Source organism: Mobula birostris, chromosome 28, assembly GCF_030028105.1.
Source record: "Mobula birostris isolate sMobBir1 chromosome 28, sMobBir1.hap1, whole genome shotgun sequence".
Classification (NCBI taxonomy): domain Eukaryota; kingdom Metazoa; phylum Chordata; class Chondrichthyes; order Myliobatiformes; family Myliobatidae; genus Mobula; species Mobula birostris.
In genome coordinates, this window is record NC_092397.1 from 9514988 (window position 1) to 9535573 (window position 20586).

A 20586-nucleotide genomic window follows, 5' to 3' on the forward strand; every position below is an offset into this window, starting at 1 on the left:
CAACTAATGTGAGAATTAAAAATCATGTTTAATCCGGCAATTTGGACTACAGCTGCCGTCACGCTTTGCTGTGGACTTGACGCATGCGTTCATTCACCGCCGGGCTGTTGGACTAGTACGCAGGCGCCCTGCCGTACGTCGGCGCCGGTTGACTTGTGTGCCGTTGTGCGCAGGCGCGTTGCCGTGGAGGCCGGCGGCCGGCAGGGGCTGTGCGCAGGCGCCCCCGCTGTAGGTGTTTTGGCCGAGATGGAGACGGATTCCGGGGCCTGAGGCCAGGAAAGTGAGTCTATCAGCCCGTGTCCGCGACGCCGGCTTCACTGGGGCTCCCGAGGGGCGGGGCGGGCTGTCTCCAGCGCTCAAGCGACAGATGGTAATTTCCAGTCCACTGCGCACGAACTTTGTTTTTTGTTTTAAAAAATCGCGTCAGGCGCCTTTGGGGCTGGTGGCGACCCCTCGGGGGGCCGGGGCGGGAGGATGCCGAACGCTGCTAATGGCCATCGGGCTCCGCGATGAGTGTGTCACTGCAAGAGTGACTGTGTAAGTGAGTCGGCATCACTCCGAACGAGTGTGCAAGTGGGTCACTTTGTGTGGCAGTGAGTGTCTCACTCTGAACGAGTGTGCGAGAGTCAGTGTGTGTGGCAGTGATTGTGTCTCACTCTGAACGAGTGTGCAAGTGAGTCACTTTGTGTGGCAGTGATTGTGTCTCACTCTGAACGAGTGTGCAAGTGGGTCACTTTGTGTGGCAGTGAGTGTCTCACTCTGAACGAGTGTGCGAGAGTCAGTGTGTGTGGCAGTGATTGTGTCCCACTCCGAACGAGTGTGCAAGTGAGTCACTTTGTGTGGCAGTGATTGTGTCTCACTCTGAACGAGTGTGCAAGTGGGTCACTTTGTGTGGCAGTGAGTGTCCCACTCTGAACGAGTGTGCAAGTGGGTCACTTTGTGTGGCAGTGAGTGTCTCACTCTGAACGAGTGTGCGAGAGTCAGTGTGTGTGGCAGTGATTGTGTCTCACTCTGAACGAGTGTGCAAGTGGGTCACTTTGTGTGGCAGTGATTGTGTCCCACTCCGAACGAGTGTGCAAGTGGGTCACTTTGTGTGGCAGTGAGTGTCCCACTCCGAACGAGTGTGCAAGTGGGTCACTTTGTGTGGCAGTGAGTATGTCTCACTCTGAACGAGTGTGCGAGAGTCAGTGTGTGTGGCAGTGATTGTGTCTCACTCTGAACAAGTGTGCAAGTGGGTCACTTTGTGTGGCAGTGAGTGTCCCACTCCGAACGAGTGTGCAAGTGGGTCACTTTGTGTGGCAGTGAGTGTCCCACTCCGAACGAGTGTGCAAGTGGGTCACTTTGTGTGGCAGTGAGTGTCTCACTCTGAACGAGTGTGCGAGAGTCAGTGTGTGTGGCAGTGATTGTGTCTCACTCTGAACGAGTGTGCAAGTGGGTCACTTTGTGTGGCAGTGATTGTGTCCCACTCCGAACGAGTGTGCAAGTGGGTCACTTTGTGTGGCAGTGAGTGTCCCACTCCGAACGAGTGTGCGAGAGTCAGTGTGTGTGGCAGTGAGTGTCCCACTCCGAACGAGTGTGCAAGTGGGTCACTTTGTGTGGCAGTGAGTGTCCCACTCCGAACGAGTGTGCAAGTGGGTCACTTTGTGTGGCAGTGAGTGTCCCACTCCGAACGAGTGTGCAAGTGGGTCACTTTGTGTGGCAGTGAGTGTCCCACTCCGAACGAGTGTGTAAGTGGGTCACTTTGTGTGGCAGTGAGTGTCCCACTCCGAACGAGTGTGCAAGTGGGTCACTTTGTGTGGCAGTGATTGTCTCACTCTGAACGAGTGTGCGAGAGTCAGTGTGTGTGGCAGTGAGTGTCCCACTCCGAACGAGTGTGCAAGTGGGTCACTTTGTGTGGCAGTGAGTGTCTCACTCTGAACGAGTGTGCGAGAGTCAGTGTGTGTGGCAGTGATTGTGTCTCACTCTGAACGAGTGTGCAAGTGGGTCACTTTGTGTGGCAGTGATTGTGTCCCACTCCGAACGAGTGTGCAAGTGGGTCACTTTGTGTGGCAGTGAGTGTCCCACTCCGAACGAGTGTGCAAGTGGGTCACTTTGTGTGGCAGTGAGTGTGTCTCACTCTGAACGAGTGTGCGAGAGTCAGTGTGTGTGGCAGTGATTGTGTCTCACTCTGAACGAGTGTGCAAGTGAGTCACTTTGTGTGGCAGTGAGTGTCCCACTCCGAACGAGTGTGCAAGTGGGTCACTTTGTGTGGCAGTGAGTGTCCCACTCCGAACGAGTGTGCAAGTGGGTAACTTTGCGTGGCAGTGATTGTGTCTCACTCTGAACGAGTGTGCAAGTGAGTCACTTTGTGTGGCAGTGATTGTGTCTCACTCTGAACGAGTGTGCAAGTGGGTCACTTTTTGTGGCAGTGAGTGTCTCACTCTGAACGAGTGTGCGAGAGTCAGTGTGTGTGGCAGTGAGTGTCCCACTCCGAACGAGTGTGCAAGTGGGTCACTTTGTGTGGCAGTGAGTGTCTCACTCTGAACGAGTGTGCGAGAGTCAGTGTGTGTGGCAGTGATTGTGTCTCACTCTGAACGAGTGTGCAAGTGGGTCACTTTGTGTGGCAGTGAGTGTCCCACTCCGAACGAGTGTGCAAGTGGGTCACTTTGTGTGGCAGTGAGTGTCCCACTCCGAACGAGTGTGTAAGTGGGTCACTTTGTGTGGCAGTGAGTGTCCCACTCCGAACGAGTGTGCAAGTGGGTCACTTTGTGTGGCAGTGATTGTGTCTCACTCTGAACGAGTGTGCGAGAGTCAGTGTGTGTGGCAGTGATTGTGTCTCACTCTGAACGAGTGTGCGAGAGTCAGTGTGTGTGGCAGTGATTGTGTCTCACTCTGAACGAGTGTGCAAGTGGGTCACTTTGTGTGGCAGTGAGTGTCCCACTCCGAACGAGTGTGCGAGAGTCAGTGTGTGTGGCAGTGAGTGTCCCACTCCGAACGAGTGTGCAAGTGGGTCACTTTGTGTGGCAGTGATTGTGTCTCACTCTGAACAAGTGTGCGAGAGTCAGTGTGTGTGGCAGTGAGTGTCCCACTCCGAACGAGTGTGCAAGTGAGTCAGTGTGTCTGACTTTCTCACTGTGAACAAGTGTCTGTGTGTGTGTGTGCAAATAAGTCAGCATATGTGGCAGTGAATGCATCTCAATCTAAACAAGTTTGCAAGAGCATCAGCATGTTTGGCAGTGAGTGTTTCTCACTCTGAACAAGTGAGTCAGTTTGTGTGGCAGTGAGTGTGCCGCGCACTCTGAACAAGTGTGCAAGTGAGTCGGTTTGTCTCACTGAGCAAGTGTGCGAGTGAGTCAGCATGTTCGGCAGTGAGTGTGCCTCACTCTGAACAAGTGTGCAAGTGAGTCAGCATTTGTGGCAGTGAGTATGTCTCTCTCTGAACAATTGTGCAAAAAGCATCAGCATGTGTGGCAGTGAGTGTGTGTGTCTCACCGGCCAAGTGTGCAAGTGGTTCTGCGTGCGTGTCTCACTCTGACCAAGTTTGCAGGTGAGTCAGTGTGCCTGTCTCTCTCACTCTGAACAAGTGTGTGTGTGTCACTCTGAACAAGTGAGTTAGTGTGTCTATGAACAAGTGTGTAAATGAGCCATGTGTTTGTCTTGCTCTGACCAAATGTGTCTGTGTCACACACTGAGCAAGTGTGCAAATTATTCTGTGTCTCTGAACAAGTGAGCCAGCATGTGTGGCAGTGAGTGTCTCTCTCACACTGAACAAGTGTGCAGGTTATTCAGTGTGTCTCTGACTCTGAACAAGTGTGCAGGTGAGTCAGTGTGTCTGTCTCTCAAATGAACAAGTGTACAAGTAAGTCAGTGTTTTTGTCTCTCACTCTGATCAAGTGCAAGTGAGTCAACGTGCCTGTCTCTCACTCTGAACAAGTGTGCAAGTGAGTCAACATGTGTCGGTGAGTGTCTTTCAGTCTGAACAAGCGTGCAAGTGATTCTACGTGTGTCTTACTTTGAACAAGCGTGCAAGTGAATCAATGTCCCTCTCACTCTGAACAAGTGTATGTGTGTCACTCTGAACAAGTGAGTCAGTGTGCCTGTCTCACTCTGAACAAATGTGTCTGTCACACTGGGCAAGTGTGCAAGTTATTCTGCATGTGTGTCTAATTCTGTCAGTGTGTCTGTCTCCCTCTGAACAAGTGTGAAAGTGAGTCAGTGTGTCTCTCAATTTGAACATGTACTTGTGTCTCACTCTGAGCAAGTGTGTCAGCATGTGTGTGTTGTGTATTGAACCACTATGTCCATGTGTATGTCTCTTGGTATGAACAGGATAGTCAGCGTGTCAATGTGTGTGTGTGTCTCGCTGTGACATGTGTAAGTGAGTCAACATGTATCGCCTGTGTGTGAACCACTGTGAACTAGTTTGCAAGGGTTGGCGTTTGTGACTAATGTTGGGCCAGCATGCCGTTGGAGCGCGCTTGGGTTCAGTGCTGGGCTTGTGTGCCGCTGGAACACGCTGAGCTTGCATGTGTGCGGCTGGGGTGCACTTGGGGTCAGTGCTAGATGGATGTGTCACTGGGTGTGTTTTGGATCCAGTACTGGTGAGCACATTTGGGTCTAGAGCTTTGGTCCAGCGGCTGGCAGCCAAAATGCAGGCTGGCACTCTTGTATAGGCACTTGTCTGCGGGCGGTCACCTTCCCCATCCTAGCTTCAAGGTGGTGATTCTTGTCTTTTTAATCTATTTGGGCCCCTGCAATCGGTGAGCATGTTGATGACTGCAGCTTCTTCAATTCCTCACCGGGAACGTGTGAGAACTTGGATTTTAAAATAATTTTTACGTCCAGTTGCAGTTTATGTCGTTCTCCAGCAGTGAAACAATTTCTTTAACTTGTGCATCAAAGTACAAACTGTTGTTCAAAATGTCCTTGAGGGAGCAATATTTTAAGCCAGCTATTGCTCAAGGTGACGAAAATGACATTTGTTGTTCCCTGGTCTTTCTTTATTGCTGCCAGTTAGTAAAGGTTATTGGCCCCATTACACTGACTTATGAATGTCTGTGTTGAGCAGCTGTAACTATCTGCGGTAGTTAAATGTCTGGCGCTTGTTCGTATTGAGTGTTACTTGACGACATCTGAGCTGAATCAATTTTGTTTTCTCCACACGCCGTCTCTAGTGTCCGATTGGACTTAATGATCCCTTCTCATATTTGGTTCCTTTTTTTTTTGGAAACATTTCTTCTGAGGATAACTTGAACGAGCTAGGGCTTTGCTCTGGAGCGCGAGGTGACTTAATAGGGATTGCTAGATGTTAAAAGGCACAAATCAAGTGGACAGCCAGAGTCTTATTTTCCAGGGCAGAAACAGCTAATACCAGGGGGCTTAATTTTAAGGTGACTGGAGGGAATTATAGGGTGGATGTCAGAGGTAAGCTTTTTCACACAGTGTGTTGGGTGTTTGGAATACTCTTGCCAGGGATGGTGGTAAAGGCAGATACATTAGGGACAGCTTCTTCCACCAGGCTATCAGACTGACTGACTCACGCTGATTTGAGTGTATTTCTATGTTACATTGATTGTTCTATTTATTATAAGTTACTATGATTGCACATTTAGACGGAGACATAACGTAAAGGATTTTACTCCATGTGTGTGAAGGATGTAATAAATACAGTCAATTCAATTTGAGGCTTAGCATGACGGGTGAAAGAAAAATGGAGGGTTGTGTGGGAGGGAAGGGTTAGATTGATCTTAAATGGTTGGGCCGAGTTCTCTGATCTTGGCAATTTATTTGCAAACGTTTTGTCAGCACACAAGGAGCCATCGTCAGTGTGCTGTGGGTTGTGGTGTGTCCCCCGAATGCTCGGCCTTTATGCGCTTTTCAGTCAGCTGATTGGACGGCATTTCAGAAGCTCGGTTGTGACGTGGGGTGGAAATCCCGTCACTGTGCGGCAATCTCCCCGCGTTGTGGTCTGAAATTTTGACTGCCTCGGCTCCTAAATAGGATCGAGGTCTACGTAATTGTTTACAGATTGTTCGTGGAGAGCCATGCTTCTAGGAGTTCTCCTGCCTGCCGCGTGTCCGCGCCATGACTTTCACCGATGTCGAGTCGAATTTGTGACCCCCTCGATCTTCACAAGTAGAGACTAGAGAGAGTTGGTCACGCCGCTTGGCGGTCAGTTGTTCATGGATCATTGGAGATAGTATTTTTCTTTCCCCTCAGTTTGGCCAACGTAATACTTGCTGCAGTCCCCGCATTGGATTTTGTAGACCACGTTGGTCTTGTCCGATAGCTTGGTCCGTTCTTGTCTGTATTGAGATACAGCGCGGAATAGGCCCTCCCTGCTCTTTGTGTTTGGCTGTGTGGCGAACTTCGTCTGTAAACAACTCAACCCAACCACCCGAGCTACACACCCTCTGGGGGTTAAGATGTCAGCTCAATGCCGTGGGCCAAAGGGCCTGTATCGTGCTTTATCGAGCCAGAAATCCCAAGTCAGCCCTGCAATAAGGGAGTCCATTTTGTGGGGCATATAAACACTAGTCTGTCTGAGCATAATTTATGACCTTTAATACTACTAACACAGCGTTCTTTTATCACCTAATCTGTTCACGGACAAACTATTTGTGGTTAATTTTTTTCCTCATCTATGTGGTATGCATTGACGATACCATCAGCATTCAAATAATCACAACCGGTCCCAAGTTGTTACTTCACAGGACAGTGGTTTAGAAAAGGAAAGAAGATTAAAATTAGAACATTGCAGAGGTTATTAAATCTTCGGCTTAACGTACTGCAGTTTTACATCTTCTTCGCCTGGGTGTAACTCATTAGAGGAACACTAAGCAAATGAAACGAAACGTAATAGAGGAATTGCTTGCCCGATGTGTAGATTCCTTTTTTTTTTGAAGGAATGTTGAACGGTGTTGGAGAATTGACTTATTGGATGAACTTATCGTGATAGAAATTGATCAAGAGGTTCAGCAAATAGTGGTAAACAGGATGATGAGACACCGAAGATTCCCCAGAGGTGACTCAATACTTTGCAAATGTGCAAGGAAAACCCAGTGTACCCAAGATTGCCCAATTGGTTTGGCCGGACTTGGCAGGGTTAGATTTTTATCAGGACATTATTTTGATTGTAAGTGGACAGAATTGGAGATGAGTGAGCAGATAGTGTATGGTGATGTGTTACTGCCCATTACACCACTGGTGAACAGGGTAGCAATGAAGGTCGACCATCGTGCCAGTAACTTCCTCTCAGTTTTCCCTACTTTCAGTCATGCAAATCCTGGGTGGAGACTCAGGAATACCATCACACTCAGACGTAGAAGGATTCTTCATTGCTGTTTCCATAACAGTTTTGTTTGACCAGTCGGTGTTGTTAGCTCTGAGCTGAACCCCTAAACCTGGAGAACCAGTGGACCTCTCTTGGTCTGACCTCGAACCTTTGACCTGTTTGGCATGGGTGACCCTACCAAGAGCCAAAGCATAAAGCCCTGACTCCAGCCAACGTAGTTCTCCAGGTCATCAGGCGCGCAAGCCTCCAAACCCAGCGACAAGGTCATGGACTTTACGATGGTCTATCATCATAAACATCATACTGTATAAAAAGTAATAAGATCATAGAAGTAGAATTGACTTGAAAGATTGCAAACCCACCCCCAAGCCTGACTGTTCCTGATCCACACAGATGAGAGAAATCGTTGTCTCTAGAAATAAAAAAAATAATCCCCTAGTATCATCTTTAGACCTTCTGATGTCTTGATGATTAATTTATGCATACGGATGCTTTTTTTTGTTAATATTTGCAAGGTTTTTGACCTTTTTGCACATTGGTTGAGTTCCATAAATTCTGTTGTCTTTCTTTATTTTCCTGTGAACACCTGCAAGAAAATGAATCTCAGTGTTCATTTCTGGTGACCTACAGTACTGTGCTAAAGTCTTAGGCATAGAAAATAGGTGCAGGAGTAGGCCATTCGGCCCTTCGAGCCTGCACCGCCATTCAGTATGATCATGGCTGATCATCCAACTCAGAACCCTGCACCTGCCTTCTCTCCATACCCACTGATCCTTTTAGCCACAAGGGCCATATCTAACTCCCTCTTAAATATAGCCAATGAACTGGCCTCAACTGTTTCCTGTGGCATATCAGATATATAGCGAGGGCGTTCAAGACTTCTGCACAGCACTGTAGTAATTTTATGTATTGCACTGTACTGCTGCCACAGAAAGAGACAAATTTCATGACTTTGTGAGTGATGATAAACCTGAATCTGATGCAGGTCTCTATTGTAGACTGAGAGAGGGGAGAGGGTAATCAATGTTGGGGAAAAGGGGAAGGTAGGGAGAAGCACCAGAGAGACATTCTGTAATAATCAATAAACCAATTGTTTGGAATCAAGTGACCTTGCCTGCAGACCCATGATCTGCACTCGTGCCACCTCCTCTACCCTGACACCTGTTCCTCGCCCCTTCTGTGGCACTCCACCTTCAATATCTTTTGCCCCCGCCAGATTTACAAACTCGCTCTCTGCTCCACGTTGACAGATACAGTTCTGTGCAAAAGTCATAGGCATACAAGCTATATAGATGTGCCCAAACCTTTGCACAGTACTGTACGTAGTTTGATAATGAATATTATTTTGAAGAGAAATCTTTGCCATGGGTAGAGAAATACTTACTGAAGTGAAGTAGTACATTCCAACTTGACACCAGGACACCTCATAAATGTTAGTTTTAAGTTTTAAAAATGCAGAAGCTGGAAATCTGACATATTTTCTCTGATTCCCAGTGACAAGGTCAGCTGTTTTTATTAGCTTTGGCAGACTTTACATTGATTTTCACTTCTTGTGAAGTCTGGTTGAACTGAAATGATATATCCAAGGTACACGCTAGGATGCGCCGGGACCCATCGTCAGTGATGTAACCTGGGGTCATCAGGTCGGGTGTTTCAACATCAGACCCTCTTGCCCAGTCGACCCACCTGGGGTTGATCAGGCTCCGGCTTGTGCCCCAGTGGCATCGATCCACGGGTCTCACCTCGTGATCCATAGCCATCTGGTTCAACAGGATTTTCCTTTCAAAGGCACTGGTGTTCCCATACCGGACTGTAATAGAGCCGGTCAATAGACTTTCCACCACACATCTATAAAGTTTGTCGAAGTTTTTGATGACATGCCAAATCCCTGCAGACTCCTGGGCAAGTAGAGGCACTGTCGTGCTCTCTTTGCAGTTACGTTGATATGATGGGTCCAGGACAGGTCCTCATAGATAGTGACCCAGGAATTTAAAGTTACCAACTCTCGCCACCTCTGATTCTCCGATGAGGACTGGCTCACGGATCTCTGGTGACCCTCGTCTGAAGTCTACAATCAGTCTCTTGGTTTTGCTGACATATTGTTGTAATGATGCCACTCAGCCAGATTTTCAACCTCCCTCCTACGTGCTGATTCATCGCCACCTTTGAATCAGCCAGTGACAGTGGTGTCGTCAGCAAACTTGAACACGACATTGGAGCTGTGCTCAGCCACACAGTCATAAGTGCAAAGCCAGTAGAGCAGGAGGCTATGCACACAGCCCTGTGGTGCACCTGCGCTGGTGGAGATCGTTGCTGAAAATTCAAACTGACTGTGGTCTACTGACTGTGAAAATTCAAACTGACCGTGACTGTGAGGAAATCGAGGATCCAGTTGCGCAAGGATGTATTGTGGCCAAGGTCTTGGAGCTTATTGATTAGTTTTGAGGGGATGATATTGAATGCTGAACTGTAGTCAATAAAGAGCATCTTTGCTGTCCAGATGTTGAGTGAAGAGCCAGTGAGATGGTATCTGCTGTGGACCTGTTGCTCCAGTAGGCAAGTTGGAGCACATCCAAGTTTCATTTTCAGGCATGGGAAAAGTACGAGGCATTCTTAAAGCAAAAATGAAATAAAATATAAATTATTCATTGTTGCGTTTATTGCTGGCATAGTTTATTAATGCTTTAGAAAAGACAATAACTTTTTCTCCATTTAAGCTTTGAGAATGTTCAGTTTATCAGTTAAAGGAGGTGAATAAATCAGATTAAGGATGTCAGCTGTATAGGTTATGAACAGTTCTATATTTTGCTTATCCGCAGAATGTGTAACTTCTGTAGATTTCAGTGATATTTCCCCAACCGCCACCACCTCTCATTCTGTTGCGAAGTGAGCAAAGTCATTGGAGAGACGCAGCTGGTAGATGTAAAAGTACCCTTATTCAATAAAATAAGACACTCTCTGGAGGAAGGGGCTTGTTTGACTCAATGCTACATGACATTTTATACACTAAAGGTCAAAGGACAATTAGTCATAGTCATACTTTATTGATCCCGGGGGAAATTGGTTTTCGTTACAGTTGCACCATAAATAATAAATAGTAATAAAGCCATGAATAGTAATATGTAAATTATGCCAGGAAATAAGTCCAGGACCAGCCTATTGGCTCAGGGTGTCTGACCCTCCAAGGGAGGAGTTGTAAAGTGTGATGGCCACAGGGAGGAATGACTTCCTATGACACTCTGTGTTGCATCTCGGTGGAATGAGTCTCTGGCTGAATGTACTCCTGTGCCCACCCAGTACAATATGTAGTGGATGGGAGACATTGTCCAAGATGGCATGCAACTTGGACAGCACCCTCTTTTCAGACACCACCGTCAGAGAGTCCAGTTCCATCCCCACAACATCACTGGCCTTATGAATGAGTTTGTTGATTCTGTTGGTGTCTGCTACCCTCAGCCTGCTGTCCCAGCACACAACAGCAAACATGATAGCACTGGCCACCACAGACTCGTAGAACATCCTCAGCATCATCCGGCAGATGTTAAAGGACCTCAGTCTCCTCAGGAAATAGAGACGGTTCTGACCCTTCTTGTAGACAGCCTCAGTGTTCTTTGACCAGTCCAGTTTATTGTCAATTCGTATCCCCAGGTATTTGTTATCCTCCACCATGTCCACCCTGACCCCCTGAATGGAAACAGGGGTCACCAGTACCTTAGCTGTCCTCAGGTCTACCACCAGCTCCTTAGTCTTTTTCACATTAAGCTGCAGATAATTCTGCTCACACCATGTGACAAAGTTTCCTACCATAGCCCTGAACTCAGCCTCATCTCCCTTGCTGATGCATCCAACTATTCTGTAGTTACAAGGTATCTACAGTGCTCTCTGTGAATTACATATGATTTTCACACCTTCAAACTTATTCACACCCATGCTGCAGACACCCCAAATGAAAGTTAATCAGCAATAAAATTGCTGGTGAACACAGCAGGCCAGGCAGCATCTATAAGAAGAGGTACAGTCGACGTTTCGGTAGTCCTGCCGAAGGGTTTCGGCCCAAAACGTCAACTGTACCTCCCCTCTTCCTATAGATGTTGCCTGGCCTGCTGCGTTCACCAGCAATTTTTATGTGTGTTGCTTGAAATTCCAGCATCTGCAGATTTCCTCATGTTTGCATTAATCAACAATGTCTGGTTTGCAATTAATTGAGGTCCACAGCTGTAGGAAACTATTGTCCAGAGCTGCATTTTAAATTTAATCTACAATCCACATTCAGATCTAAAGATTAGTTGCTGAAGTTAATATTTGCTATATACCCTAATTCCAGAAACATCATAACAATTCATCTAACCTTCAGCGAGCACAGGCCCAGGGCCATCAAACGCTCCTCATATGTAACTCTTTCGTTCTCATGAACCACCCCTGGACCCTCTCCAATGCCAGCACATCCTTTCTTGGGTAAGGGCCCAAAATTGCTCCAAAAAAAAAAATAGCCGAGTTAGAGTGGACATGGAGAGGATGTTTCCTAAAGTGGGGAAATCAAGGAACAGAGGGCACAGCCTTAGAATGCAAGGATGTCCCTTGATACTCGAGATAGGGAGGAATGTTTTTAGCTCGAGGGTGGAGAATCTGTGGAACTCATTGCCACAGTCAGCTGTGGAGGCCAAGTCATTGGGTATGTCTAAAGCAAAGGTTGATAGGTTCTTGATTAATCAGGGTGTCAAAAGTTACGGGGAGAAGGCAGGAGAATGGGGTTGAGAGGGATAGTAAATCAGGCATGATGGAATGGCAGAGTAGACTCCAAGGGCTGAATGGCCTAATTCTGCTCCAATGTCTTATGGTAACTGTCCTTTCCACTACATCTAAATATGTTGTCATATTAAAAGGTCATATTTCATAGTTTCTTTTCTGGCGTGTTTCTAGTACTGAGAAACTTCATAAGAAATGGAAAGCAAAACCACAAAAGGAAATGTTGGACGAACTCGGCCAGTCAGACAACACAGATGGAAAGAGAAGCTAGTTAACATTAGTTTCAGAGTTCCTTTGTCTGAACTGAGAAGCTTCCTCACTTAAAATTTCTTTGATATTTTGTTCACACAAATCTGCTTAGAATCGGAGTGCTACAGCACAGAAACATGCCTTTTGGCCCATCTAATCCATGCCGTACTGTTACTCTATCTAGTCCCATTGACCCGCACCGGGACCATAACAGCTCCACACCCCTCCCATCGACGTACTTATCTAAAGATAGAAAACCTACAGCACAATACAGGCCCTTCGGCCCACAAAGTTGTGCCGAACATGTCCCTACCTTAGAAATTGCTAGACTTCCCCATAGCCCTCTATTTTCCTCTTAAATGTTGAAGTTAAACCCACATCCACCACTTCTGCTGGCAGCTCGCAGCAGTCTCAGAGTGAAGTAGTTCCCCTTCAAGTTCTCCTTAAATATTTCACCTTTCGTCCTTAGCCTAAGGTCTCTAGTTCTAGTCTCATCCAACTTCAGTGAAAGAATGCCTGCTTACATTTACCCAATAACCATATACCTCTCATAATTTGTATACCTCGATCAAATCTCCCCTTATTCTTGTCATCTCAGCAGCGTTTGATGGCTCTGGGTCTCTCCTCCCTGGAATTCAGAAGAATGAGGGGTGACTTCATTAAAACCTATCGAATGTTGAGAAGTCTTGATAGTGGATGTTTCCTGTGCTGGGGGAGTCTTAAGACCAGAGGGCACAGACTCAGAACAGAAGAGTTAGAATAGCGATGAGGAGGAATTTCTTTAGCTACAGAGTGGTGAACCTGTGGAATTCATTGCCACAGGTGGCTGTGGAGGCCAAGTCTTTGGGTATGTTGATAGATTCTTGACTGGTAAGGAGATTGAGACTGAGAGGGAAAATGGTTCAGCCATGATGAAATGGTGGAGCAGACTCGATGGGCCAAATGGCGTAATTCTGCTGCCATATCTTATGGGCTTATTCTCCAGCAGTCCAGGGAAGAAAGTCCTAACTTATTCAATCTTTCCCAATAACTGCACTTGTGGTTTCACCCCATCACCTGCGGTCCCAGACACAGTGCTCAAATTTCATGCACAGTAGTGGGGAATTGTTATTCTTGGAGGGGGGTGTTCAGTGTGGGACTTACTGCGGTCATTGTGAGAAGTACAACTTTTGGATTTGCCTCTGATTTTGAGAACACGAGCGAGAAACAAGTTTATTGTGAAAACTCATGCTGAAAAATAATCTGGCAGCCAGGTAACAGTCCCTGGGCAATTTGTTACACGTGATCTAGAACATGCGATGCTGCAGACGCTGGAAATCTAGAGTACCACACAGAAGATGCTGGAGGAACTCGGCAGGTCAGGCAGCATCAATGGAGGGAAATACACAGTCAGTGTTTCAGGCCAAGACACTTCATCATTTCTGATGAAGGGTCTCGCCCCAGAACATAGACTGTTCACTCTTTTTCCATAGATGCTACATGACCTGCTGAGTTCCTCCAGCATTTTGTGTGCTGTTCATTTATTCATTTATTATGTGCCGTGTCGTATGACGTGGGCACCATAGTCTATGACCATGATTGTTCTCGGCAAATTTTCTACGGAAGTGGTTTGCCATCACCGCCTTCTTCCGGGCAGTGTCCTTACAAGACGGGTGATTCCCCAGCCATTATCAATACTCTTCCGAGATCGTCTGCCTGGTCGCATAACCAGGACTTGTGATCTGCACCGGCTGCTCCCATGGCTTCAACTGACCCTGATCGGTGGTGGGGCGGGGGGTGCTAAGCAGGTGCTACACCTTGCCCCAGGGTGACCTGCAGGATAGCGGAGGGAAGGAGCACCTTACACCTCCTTTGGTAGAGACGTATCTCTACCCTGTCACCCATTCGTATGTTGTACGTGATCCATAAATTATTTCCTGTCAATTTTTTTTCTTGAAATTACTTAAATGGAGGGTCAAATATCTTCATTGATTTATTTTTTTATGTGGAACGGCTATGCCTCACCTTTTTCACAGTGAACTAAACAGTCGTTGTATTAGAAAGGAATTCTTCAGGGAAATAAACACACAGTGCTGGAGGAACTCAGCAGATCAGGCAGCATCTATGGAGAGGCCCTTTTCATCCTGAAATATCTACTCGTTATTTCTCTCTGTAGATGCTACCTGACCTGGTGAGTTCCTCCAGCATTTTGTGTGTGTGTTGCTATGAATTTCCAGCATCTGTTATTGTTAAGGGAGTCATGTTGCACGGAATGATTTCCAACCTTATCTGTTTATCTCTCTCCAAGTTTCCTCCCTTAATTAGACCTCTGCTGGATACTTGTAAGAAAAGTAATATTTTCCTGCGATTCAATTAGGATTAAATACTTCCACAGTCCTGTGACAGTTTCACACAGAGAGAATGAAGGCACAGCAGCACCTCCACTTCCTGAGGAGATTGAAGCAAGCGAGGCTTCCCCACCCACAACATCTTAACTGACTTTTACAGGAGCACCATTGAGAGTGTTCTGACAAGTTGCATCTCCATCTGGTCTGGGGGCAGCCGAGCATCAGACCACAAGTCCCTACAAAGGACTGTGAGAACGGCCGAGAGGATCATAGGGGTCTCCCTACCGTCCATCGGGGACATTTATCACAAACACAAAATAATCTGCAGATGCTGGGGTCAAAGCAACCCTCACAACACGCTGGAGGAACTTAGCAGGTCGGGCAGCTGACGAAGGGTTCCGGCCCGAAACGTCGACCGATCTTTTCCACGGATGCTGCCCGATCTGCTGAGTTCCTCCAGCGTGGTGTGGGGACATTTATCAGGACCGTTGCGTATTATCAAGGATCCAATCCAGCATCCTGTTTGACTTTCTACCATCAGGCAGGAGACTCCGATGCATAAAGTCAAGAACGGTTAGGATGGGAAACAATTTCTTCCCTCAGGCCATCAGGCTTCTGAATTCGCTGCTGCATATTTAATTTATGCACTTTGTTTATTTATTGTGAATTCATTTGTAGATTTAATTCTTACTTTCCTAAGTTATTGTATTACTACTGTGCTTTACACCCTGGTCGTCATTGTCTCATTGGACGTGTATCCGGCGAAATGACATTAAACTTGACTTGAGTCACGCTTCTAATGCTGCTGACTCTGCAGGGAAGGGTACACTGTGGTGAGTCGGATGCAGTTATCTCCAAATACAGACGTATCGCTGCAAAACACTGCCTTGAACTGTTGCTTCCTGATGCGTGGGTCTCGGGCAGCTGGTCCTGACACCAAAATAAACACGCAGCCTTTTCTGGTTGTGAGCTTTGAGATGCTTGAATCCTCCGTTTGCTGTGGTACGACTGGCGCGCTTGGAGTCTCGGGCCCTATTCGGAGTCTTAGGCACAGACTTTGAATTGACACAGTCTTTGCAGGGCTCCACTTCTCTATTTAACAGATGTTTAGATTCCGGTTAATCGGGCCATCAGTTAGTCAAGGCAACTCTTAAAGAGAAAAAAAAACTAATCGAGAAAATTGGTGCGATTCCCTTCATTTATTTGGGACTCCTTGCTGCTTAATTGGGCCGGTAGACAGGTGCTGAGTGGTTTCTAACACGCGTCAGTCGCCCTGTGCTTGTGTGGGCGTTGGACACGACACCATGCTTAGAGCAAACACTTTTTCACTAGCATCAGTCGCATGTGCATCTGTGTTCAAAAAGCAGTGATTCTTGTCCCTGGCGGTTGGTGAGAAATAGGCAGTAAGACAATTCCGAGCTGTTTTGCTCACCGCGGTTTCGAGCATTCAGGCTTGGAGATGCCAGAAACGGCCGGGAGTGAAAATGAAAGCGTTTCACTACTTCAGCAAGTTAGGAACTACGAAAACTCTGGAGGTATCTGCAATCATCTTGAATATTATGAAGATTTGGAGGATGCAATTGCCAAATGCAATGTATGAAGGCAGTCCATTATATACAATAGAAGTTTGCGCTGATTTTGTTAATTTGCAGTCAATCAAATGAGCGCACTGTTGTATACTGGATGAATTCCTCTGTCGATAACTATTAGGAACTTGCACACAGTTTTATAGTACTGTAGTAATATTGATAGTTCTGTATTTAGCTTAAATACATAATTCGTTGTTCAGTTTGTCTTTTTTTTATATACCTTTTAAACTATTTCCATGAAATTTTAGCTAATTGGGCCAAAATGTACTGGTCCCGAAGTGTCCCAATTAACCGGAATCCACTGTAGGTTGAAATATGCAGTGAAATGTGTTGTCTGTGTCAAATCAAATCAGTAGGGAATGTGCTGGGCAGCCTGAAAGTACAGCCTCACCTCCGGTGCCAACATAGCATGCCTGGAACTCTCTAACCACTAACCCTTGCCAGTGCGTTTTCGAAACTGAAACACCCAGTGGGTTTAAGATGGCACTGATGAACTTCAGCAACTTCTGGCTGGTGGCTAACGAAACAAAGAAAGCACTAATACTTTTCCTGGCGAGCAATCATTGCAAGTAAGAGTCTGTAACTTTCCTTTGGACCTGGAGGCGTTTCGATGTGGCAGAGCCAAGGTTGGTCACCGAGAGTGAGATCGAACCTCGGGTCTTCGTTTCAAGCGCAGTACTGAATCTGAAGGGTCGGGTACAGGCCAAATCGAGGCTGCGAGGTCCAGGCACTGGAGTGTACTGGTTCCACTGACCTCGATGTTTGGAGGGAGACTTAAGCGCCACGCCGAAACGGAAAGGTTGGTTACAGGCTGAATCGAGGTGGGGAGGTCAGGGCACCAGAGCTGATTTAAGCGCCGGGCCAAATCGGAAAGGATGGGTGCAGGCTGAATCAAGGTGGTGGGTGTCCTGGCCCCAGAGTGCATCGAGGTGATTGAACCCGATGTTTGGACGTCGATTTAAGCACCGGGCCAGATTGTAAAGGTCGGGGTGTCAGGGCCTGAGGCCAATCAGATCGCTGTTCCACGACTCGGCTGGGCGCTGAACCACGGGGCTCTTTGTGGACTTGCGGTTAGAGCACGAAGTGTTCTTTCTCCCTGCGCGTCGGGTGCACGGTCTTTTCTTGTATATAGTTTCTCTTTGTCTCGTTAGGAGACAAATCTCAAGGTTGTATAACGTATACATACTCTGATAACAAATGTGCTTTGAAACCCACGCGGTCACGGGGAGAACGTAACAAATTTCTAACAGGCAGCTGCGGGAATTGAGCCCCGATCTGCAATGGCTGTAAAGCCACTGCACTGGGCGCCACGCTACCTCTGGCTTATCGTTTTAAAGCCTTTATCATTGGAGCGTGACAAGTGGGGAGAAGTCATTACAAGAAAATCACATCAACACCGATAACATTCAGCAACAACTGGTTATCTGAAGCTGCTCCTGAGGTCATGTTTGTGCTGGCTATTTTTGCGCCGTCTCTTCAGAGAGGGAGTGTCATAGATAGCATGTTAATAACAAACACTTTTGGGGCAGGACAGGATCAAGGATCTCTCTACTGTCTAATCAAGTTCTTGCAGGTCAGATGTAGTGTTGGTTAAATGTAAACTACTGATTAAAGGTCTTGATTTTTAATTAAAGATTAGCTCTATTTGTCACATGCATGTTTCAGAGTCAGGTTTAATATCACCAGCATATGTCATGAAATCTGTTGTCTTTGCGACAGCAGTGCGATGCAATACATGACAATAGAAAAGAAACTGTGATTTATGGTAAGTATATATTAAATTAAGTAAATCAGTAGTGCAAAAATGGAAATAAAAAAAGTGGTGAGGTAGTGTTCATGGGTTCAGTGTCCATTCAGAAATCGGACGGCAGAGGGGAAGAAGCTGTTCCTGAAACGCTGAGTGTGTGCCTTCAGGCTCCTGTACCTCCTCCCGGATGGTAATAGTGAGAAGAGGGCATGTCCTGGGTGATGGGGGTCCTTAATGATGGACGCCGCCTTTCTGAGGATGTCTTGGATAATGCGGAGGCTAGTGCCCATGATGGAGCTGACTGAGTTTACAACTCTCTGCAGCTTACTTTGATCCTGCTCAGTAGCCGCTCCCCCCATACCAGACGGCGATGTAGCCACTTAGAATGCTCTCCGCGGTATAAATGTGGAAATTTGCAAGTGTTTGCGTCAATAGCCAATGGGGGTGGGGCAGCCTACACGTGTTGCCATGCTTCTGGCGCCAAGAGAGCACGCCCACAACTCGCTAACCCAAACATCTTTGGACTGTGGGAGGAAACCCGAGCACCCAGAGGAAACCCACGCTGCCACGGGGCTCAATTCTCGCCACTGCCTGTTAGGAATCTGTACTATCTCCCCGTGACCGCGCGGATTTTCCGCCGTGTGCTTTGGTTTCCTCCCACATCCCAAAGACGTACAGGTCAGCTAGGGTTGGCGAGCTGTGGCTGTGCTGGGTCGCCCTGAGCACATTAGCCAGTGGCGGGAATTGAGCCCCGATCTTCCAATCACTGGTGCTGTAAAACCCTGCGTTAGCCACTACACACCCATTAAATCTGCTTTTGCACCGTTTCATTGAATGTGGGTAATATACCTTCAAATAATATCAGGCTAGTTCAAAGTACATCTGTCACCCTGAGACTCACCTTCTTGTCGGCATTCACAGCAGATCAAGGAACTGTAATAGAATCGATGAAAATAAGGATTGACAATCTACAAAATAAGATGAACTATGCAAGTGCCAAAAAAAAACAAATAATACTGAGGAGATGAGTTGTAGAGTACTTGAAAGTGAGTCGATAGGTTGTGGAATGACTTCTGAGTTAACCACGCCTGTGGAGGAGCCTGATGCTGAGGGGCAATGGCTGTCCCTGAACCTGGTGGTGTGGGACCTGTACCACCTCCTCAGTGGGGGCAGCAAGAAGAGAGGAGCCTTCTCAGTGGGGGGCAGCAAGAAGCGAGGAGCCCGATGGTTGAAGGGAACTAACTGTCCCAGGACCAAGTGATGTTGGACCTTAGGCTCGTAAACACGAGGAATTCTGCAGATGCTGGAAATTCAAGCAACACACATCAAAGTTGCTGGTGAATGCAGCAGGCCAGGCAGCATCTCTAGGAAGAGGTACAGTCGACGTTTCGGGCCGAGACCCTTCGTCAGGACTAACTGAAGGAAGAGCTAGTAAGAGATTTGAAAGTGGGAGGGGGAGGGGGCGATCCGAAATGATAGGAGAAGACAGGAGCGGGAGGGATGGAGCCAAGAGCTGGACAGGTGATCGGCAAAAGGCATATGAGAGGATCATGGGACAGGAGGCCCAGGGAGAAGGAAAAGGGGGCGGGGGGAAGCCCAGAGGATGGGCAAGGGGTATAGTCAGAGGGACAGAGGAAGAAAAAGGAGAGAGAGAGAGAGAAAGAATGTGTGTATATAAATAAATAACGATGGGGTACGAGGGGGAGGTGGGGCATTAGCGGAAGTTAGAGAAGTCAGTGCTCCAAAACGTGGCCTGAAACGTCGACTGTACCTCTTCCAAGAGATGCTGCCTGGCCTGCTGCGTTCACCAGCAACTTTGATGTGTGTTGCTTGGACCTTAGGCTCTTGGACTTCCTTCCCAATGGCAGCAGCGAGAAAAGAGCATGACCTGGATGTTGGGGGCCCTCGATGGTGGATGCTGCCTTCTTGCGGCAGCGCTCCATGTAGGTGTGCTCAATGGTGGGAAGGGCTTTTCCTGTGACGGACAAGGCTGCATCTGCTTCTTTTTGTGGTCTTTTTTTTCCCATTTTTGGGCATCGGTGTTTGCCATGAGCCAATCAAGATGCTCTCCAGTGTGCATCTATAGAAGCTTGGCAAGGTTTTGGATGACAGGCCCCATCTGCGCAAATATCTAAGAAAGCAGAGGCGCTGCTGTGCCTTCTTCATGATTGAACTTGCAAGCTGGTCCCAGGATAGACCGTCTGAGGTGATGACGCTGAAGAATTTAAAGTTGCTAGCCCTCTCCACCTCCGATCCCCTGTCATGGACTGGCTCGTAGGCTTCTGGTTTCTTCCTCTTGTCAATCAGAATCGGGTTTAATATCACCGGCATATGTCGTGAGGTTTGTTAACTTTGTGCCAGATGTACAATGCAATATATAATATAGAAAAAAACTGAACTGCACTAAGTACATATGTACATTAAATAGTTAAATTAAATAAGTAGTGCAAAAACAATTTTTTTGAAAAAAAGAGTGAGGTAGTGTTGCTGGGTTCAGGGTCTACTTAGAAATCGGATGGCAGAGGGGAAGAAGCTGTTCTTGAATCATTGAGTGTGTGCCCTCAGGCTCCTGTACCTCCAATGAGAAGAGGACATGTCCTGGGTGCTGGGGTCCTTAGTGATGAACGCCACCTTTTTGAGACCTTGCTCCTTGAG

At 47.2% G+C, this 20586-nt stretch overlaps 1 protein-coding gene across 1 annotated transcript in view; it reads left to right on the forward strand.

Annotated features, from left to right (window-relative positions):
- Positions 1-249: 249 nt before the first annotated feature.
- LOC140188956 (G protein-coupled receptor 137Ba-like) overlaps positions 250-20586 on the forward strand; it is a 75063-nt gene continuing 54726 nt past the window's right edge. Inside the window, exon 1 of the mRNA XM_072245617.1 lies at positions 250-280. The gene's annotated coding sequence lies outside the window, so the exon portion shown is untranslated. The remainder of the gene's footprint in view (positions 281-20586) is intronic.